General features: G+C 43.8%; 1 pseudogene; it reads right to left on the bottom strand.

The window, feature by feature from the left end:
- Positions 1–2,433: 2,433 nt before the first annotated feature.
- LOC110564021 (small ribosomal subunit protein uS2-like) lies at positions 2,434–3,793 on the bottom strand (annotated as a pseudogene).
- Positions 3,794–6,557: the final 2,764 nt, after the last annotated feature.

Below are 6,557 nucleotides of genomic sequence, written 5' to 3'. Positions count from 1 at the left end.
ATTATCAGGTAGGAATTACATTCACAATATCCAGTCCATTTGTATTTGGAAATGCTGGAGAAAGTATTCCACTATCTATCTTATCTTGGTGAGTCCAAAGTTCTGCACCTAAATTGCTTTCTTATTATAACTTGCATTTTTCAACCTAATGTCTTTGGTTTAGACCCTAAAACATTTTCTTAGATCCTAAACAAGTTAAGCCTTTTGTCTTTAATCTTTAATAAAAAAAAAAACTGTAAGACTATAGCTGTTTAGTCTTCAACCCCATCTGACACCTGAGAAGGATAAATATTACTTGAGAAAACAGGAAGTACAGAGCAAGCACCCTCCTGAGCGATGGGATCAAATGTTTGTACCACCATGGCTGGTTTATTAAAACATCTTAAATGCCATATTCTGTAGCTCTTTGGAGTGTTTGAAGACCACCTATCTATCTATAATATATTTGAATAGACAAATGTTGCTATTTACTATCTGCTTAACTTTGAAAACAAATACAAGAGACTAAATAAATCTTATTTCTGTAATTAACTAAACTAGTGCCTAACAAGACTACAAGTAAGATTATTTATAAGTGAGCATATGCCATGTGTGTTTTTCTGCTTCTGGGATACCTCACTCACAATGATCTTTTCTAATTTTCACCACTTGCCTGCAATTTCCCTTGTTTTTTATTGCTGTGTAGTATTCCATTGTGTAAATGTAGCAGAGTCTAGCTGTTTTTCTTCAACCTTGTCGCCTTGCATGGCCTCCTTCAAGCTCCACACTCAAGCATCCTCTCCCACCCAGGTGCTGCAGAGACTTAAAACTGAAAGCGCGTGCCAGGTAGGGCCTGCCTTCCAGCCTGGTTTGCTTCCCTCTTTTAGCCTGCAGCAAACTCCTGCTCTCAGTCACCAGGTCTGAATCCTTTTGTTCTCCTCGCTCCAGTGGTTTTTGCTTTCCAACCACTTCAGCCTCTACCCACACACTCTCTAGCTGCATCTTAGATCCTTCCATATCCACTCACAACTTTTTCAATTGTTCAGCCATTCTCTCAACCTCTTTCGAAATGGAATTCAGAAAGAAGATGAAGAAAAAAATAGAAAATCCCCTCTGGGAGCGAAGTGGGAAAGAACCCAGTGGCAGCAGCTGCAAAAAGAACCCCTTTGCTGTCATCCTGACACAGTATGTTCATTCCTCCAAGCCTTGCTGTCTCCTCGATGGCATTAGAAACCAAGTTTTCCATTATGCCTAGTCATGTCTGGGTGCCACTTGTTGGTGTATTTTTAAAAAAATTATTTTATTTGGTTTCTTATATCTCTATCTCTCTTCCAACCTTTATTCCTTTCTAACCCCCTCCAACACCATTGTACCAGGCAGGAGAGACAGAAGATTAGTGGGGAGAGGGGGTGTTGAGATCTTTTTCTTGCTGATTGGGGTCTTCAGGGGCAAGTCTAATCTTTGTTGTCAGGATAGCACCAATTTTTTTTTTTCTCATCAAACTGCAATTCCAGCAACCAGGAGCATCTTCTTTGTAGTGCCCCCACCTCCTCCCAGGGGCTCTGCATTTATACCCTCTCAAGAGTTCCAAGAAAAAGGAAAACAAAAAAGAGTTCCAAGAATTCACTATCTGCAGCTGGCACAAATCACCTCCCTGCTAGTGACGCATGAGAGAATCATAGTCAGCAGCTGTGGACAAACTGAAGCCACCCCACGTCCCACACCTGTGATCAAAACAAAAACAAAACAAGGTTATTATAAGATGGCTCAGTGGGTAAAGACACTGGCAATCTGAGTTCAAACCCTGGAACCCACACGACGGAAGGAGAAAACCAACACCCTGTGATTGTCCTCTAACTTCTGTGTGCACAACATGACCCCCAACCCTCAACACGACTGTACTCTCGGAGAAACATGAATACACGTGTAAGCAATTACCTTCTTATAGGTACGCGGGCTTCAGTTGTTAAAAATCAGTGCAGACACTGTGTCTATCTTGTATCTTCTCCTGCTTCTAATTCCCAATCCACTTTTCACATACACACATCAGCTCTTATGCAGGAGACACTTTGCGTAAGTTTCTGCCTCACAATGCTTTCCTAACCAGTCCCCACCCCGCCCCAGTCCCCATTGACCAGGGATATGGATGAAGTTCTCTTCTGTGTGGTACCCTGAGCCTTGCCCACAGCCTTCCTGGGTCTTCTTGGCAGCTTTCACATGCCTCTGTGTTTGTCTCCCTGTCTGAGTTACTTTTCTGGCTCCAGCTTCTCTTCTGTGCTTATGAAACGAAGTGACTTTTTGTTGTTCTAAAACTGAATGAATTTGAAAATGAACCAGCAGGTGGCATCAGAGACCGTTGGTTAAAATCAACCTTTCTATGTTTGATGGTGTAAATTCACATGACCAGAAGGTGGGGTTCTTTGACAGGAAAACCTTGTACAAGTCTTACCTAGTAACTGTGGAATGGTTTTAATGAGGCTCATCTATCTCCACATAAAACCTTAAATAGACAATGAAGTACAGGTGTCGGAGGAAAGCAGGGTGCTGGAGAGGAGCTTCTCCACAGGGAAGAGCACACCAATTGATTGCCAAAAGACCATTACCAAAAACATGCACACGAGCCACCGTACTTGAACTGAGCATGTTGCATTTAGAAATACATATGTATGCAAATATACATGCATGCAATAACAATTAGTGAAAAAGAGTCCATGAATTGAAGGTAAGTGGACAGAGGTGAATGGGGGGTGTTAGGAGGGAGGAAAGGGAAGGAAGAAATGTTGCAATTATATTATAATCTTAAAAAAGATCCAAACAAACAAATCTTAAATAATGCACAGATTACTCTTAATAAAACATAACTATTTATGTGTCATTTTTTTTCAGCTTTAAGAGCTTTATTTTTTTTCCCACTCTTTTTTTTTTCCCCCTTTGCTCAGGTGTCTGCAGAGGAGCTCAGGACCAGTCAGTGGTGGCTCCAATCCACTCAGTGGCCTGCGCTGTGGGAGCGGCTGACCAGTCCTCAGTGCTGGCTGGGCACTCCTGTCTTTGGTAGGGAACTGCTGGATGGGCACAGAGGGCACCTGCACACCCTCAGACCAGTCTGCCACCTGGCTGAGCAGCAGGGAACTCAGGAGCGGGAGCAGGAGCAGTCCGTTCATCCTGGAAGTCCTCCTTGGTCACGGCTTTCTCAGCCACAGCCTGCTCCTCCTTCTCAATCTCCTCTGGGTCTCTGTAGAAGTAAAGATCAGGCATAACCTCCCATGGGTGCTACGGGAGATAGTGCCACACATGCGCAGTACTTCCCGGGCCAGCATCACCACAGCAGACCCCCTGAGTGAGCTCCCTTGTCGTTGCACGGGGTGGCAATGTCCACATAGCGCAGAGGGGAATCTGTGTTGCACAGAGCGATGGCGGGCAGGTTGACGGAAGAGGCCTCTCTGAGGTCAGCCCTGGGATCAGTCACCACTAGAAGCAGAGGCTCCCCGAAGGCTGCTTGGATCTGGTTAGTGAAGGTCCCAGGTTTGAAGCGGCCAGCAATTGGAGTGGCTCCAGTGACAGCGGCAAACTTCAGCACAGCTTGCTGACCGGTGTTCCTGGAGGAGATGACATCAGCAGGGTTCTCAATGGCAACAACAGCCTCAGCTGCAAGCAACAGCTTCTCCCAGGTCCTCTTCAGATTTATGATGTAGATACCATCACTCTTCCTTTCGTAGAGGTATTGCTCCATCTGAAAGTCAGGGTTGGTGCTACCTAACTGGATTCCTGCGGTGCTGGAGTCTCTGCAAGAACAGCAAACAGCTCTAGAACTCATGGTAGGGGGCCCACCAGTAGCAGAGCCCTGATGGGTTTGTCTTGGCATGGCATGGCCCCAAGAACTAAATATCCTGAGGACTTCATGCTATTACTTGAGTATAGCTCTGCTTGTTATTCTTTCGGGCCTCATGATCCTCCCAGAATATGAATCGTGTGAAAACTCTAACAGGCTTCCAGTCCCTGACTGGGCAGTCTATCTGGAACTTACAATTAACAATATTTTATCTCTTTTTTTTTTTTCAATGCAGTTTATTCAGGAACCTTGAACAATCCTCGGACCCTGGGGAAAGCCAGCCCACAGCTTAAATAGCCTCTGGGTAGCCAACCCAGGCGTGCCACGGGGGCAATGCAGATAGGTCCACATACATGGAAGCAAGCCAGATCCTCGGCCTTAGCCAAATGTGGAGTTGTTCGTGACAGAGAGCACTCACCATTGGGAAGGTGGAAGGCGGAAACCAGCTCCATCTTTAAGGCATAGCATTCCGCAGCTCTCTACAGTTCCCCCTTTTTGTTTTAGATGCATCAGGCAAGAGTAGAGGTCTGATCTCTGATATGGGCATGGTTGCTGGAGCAGATTAGTGATTTAACGGCCACCCTTGAGAAGAACCTTACACACACACACACACACACACATATATATATATATATGTAAGGCTGGGTTGGGGCTCACTCTCTGGAGTTTGCTTTTCCACCGAATATGGGGATGTATGTAGGTACATATGGATGTATGTATATATATATGTATGTATGTATGTGTAAAATAAAAGAAGCCTGTCAGAGAAGCTAAATAAAGAAAAGTTAAGTAGAGACTTGTTGAAGCCTACCTGAGGGAGTCTGTCTTACTTAATCAAGTGTAAGTGTGTGTGTGTGTGTGTGTGTGTGTGTGTGTGTGCATATGTGTGGTCTTTTTCTCTCCTTTCTTTTTCTTTTTAGATGCTTTGCCACTACCAGTGGAAAGCCAAAGCTAGAGCCAACAGCCCTAGTTGATGCTTACATGGTAGATGTAAGCCCCTGCCAGGAAGCTACCAGCACTGGCTAATGCCAGTAATTTAATTCTGGCCTCTCAATTTGCCACTATCAGTGGAAGTTACGCTTGGTATCAGTGAGTTCTGGCTGGGAAAATTACCCTCAGAAAATGTCTGGCAGCATGGAGTCTGCACCCTAACTCAGTTCGTCTCCAGTTTTGCAACGCTGAAGCTGGTCTTTGACACTGAGGCAAGGAGTTTGAATACATCCTCCTCCTTCATCTGCAGGACATCAAGGGTTCTGGACATTGTATAAGTTTCCCTTTAAGTTACACTGGGAATCAAGAACAATGGTGCTCAGCTAACTGGATGTCTCCATGGAGAAAAATGCAAATAGATCCACATTTATCACCCTGCACAAAACTAAAGTTCAAGTGGATCAAAGACCTCAACATAAAACCAGACATACAAAATATGTTAGAAGAAAGAGTGGGTAAGAACCTAGAACTCATTGGCACAGGAGACAACTTCCTGAACAGAACACCAGCAGCACAGGCTCTAAGATCAACAATCAATAAACGGGACCTCATGAAACTGAAAAGCTTCGTAAAGCAAAGGACACTGTAGTCAGAACAAAACAACAGCCTACAGACTGGGAAAGGAACTTCACCAACCCTATATCTGACAGAGGGCTAATATCCAGAATATATAAAGAACTCAAGGTATAAAAAGCAACAAATCAAAGCAATCCAATTAAAATATGGGGTACAGAGCTAAACAGAAAATTCTCAATTGAGGAATAACAAAAGGAAGAGAAACACATAAAATAATGCTCAACATCCTTAGTCATCAGGAAAATGCAAATCAAAATGACCCTGAAATTTCACCTTACACTTATCAGAATGGCTAAGATAAAAAACTCAAGTGACAATACGTGCTGGAGAGAATGTGGAGAAAGGGGAAACCCTTCTCCATTGTTGGTGGGAATTAAACTTGTCCAACCACTTTGGAAATCAATCTGGCGCTTTCTCAGACAAAAAGAAATAGTGGTACCTCAAGATCCAGCTATATTACTCCTGGGCATCTATCTAAACTATGCTCAAGTATACAGCAAGGATATTTGTTCAACCATATTCATAGCAGCTTTATTCGTAATAGCCAGAACCTGAAAATAACCCGGATGTCCCTCAATGAAGGAATGGATACAGAAACTGTGGTACACTTACACAATGGAATACTACTCAGCAATTAAAAACAAGGAAATCATGAATTTTGCAGGCAAATGGTGGGAACTAGAAAAGATCATCCTGAGTGAGGTATCCCAGAAACAGAAAGACACACACGGTATATACTCACTTATAAGTGGATATTAGACATATAATATAGGATAATCATACTAAAAGCTGTTCATCTAAAGAAGCTGAGATAGAAGGAGGACCCTGGGTAAAATGATCAGTCCTCACTCAGAAGAAGGAGAAAACAGGAAACAGGACAAAAGCCTACCACAGAGGGCTTCTGAAAGACTCCACCCAGCAGTGTATCAAAGCAGATGCTGAGACTCATAAACAAACTCTGGGCAGAGTGCAGGAAATCATATAAAACAAGGGGGAGATAGTAAGAACTGGAGAGGACAGGAGCTCCACAAGGAGAGCACAGAACCAAAACTAGGCACTGAGGTCTTTTTGAAATTGATACTCCAACCAAGCCCATTCCTGGATGTAACCCAGAATCCTTGCACAGATGTAGCCCATGTTAGCTCAGTATCCAATTGGGTTTCCTAGTAAGGGGAACAGGGAC

The sequence above is a fragment of the Meriones unguiculatus genome, chromosome 5, assembly GCF_030254825.1.
Source record: "Meriones unguiculatus strain TT.TT164.6M chromosome 5, Bangor_MerUng_6.1, whole genome shotgun sequence".
Lineage (NCBI taxonomy): Eukaryota > Metazoa > Chordata > Mammalia > Rodentia > Muridae > Meriones > Meriones unguiculatus.
This window is presented reverse-complemented; position numbering and strand designations above follow the sequence as displayed.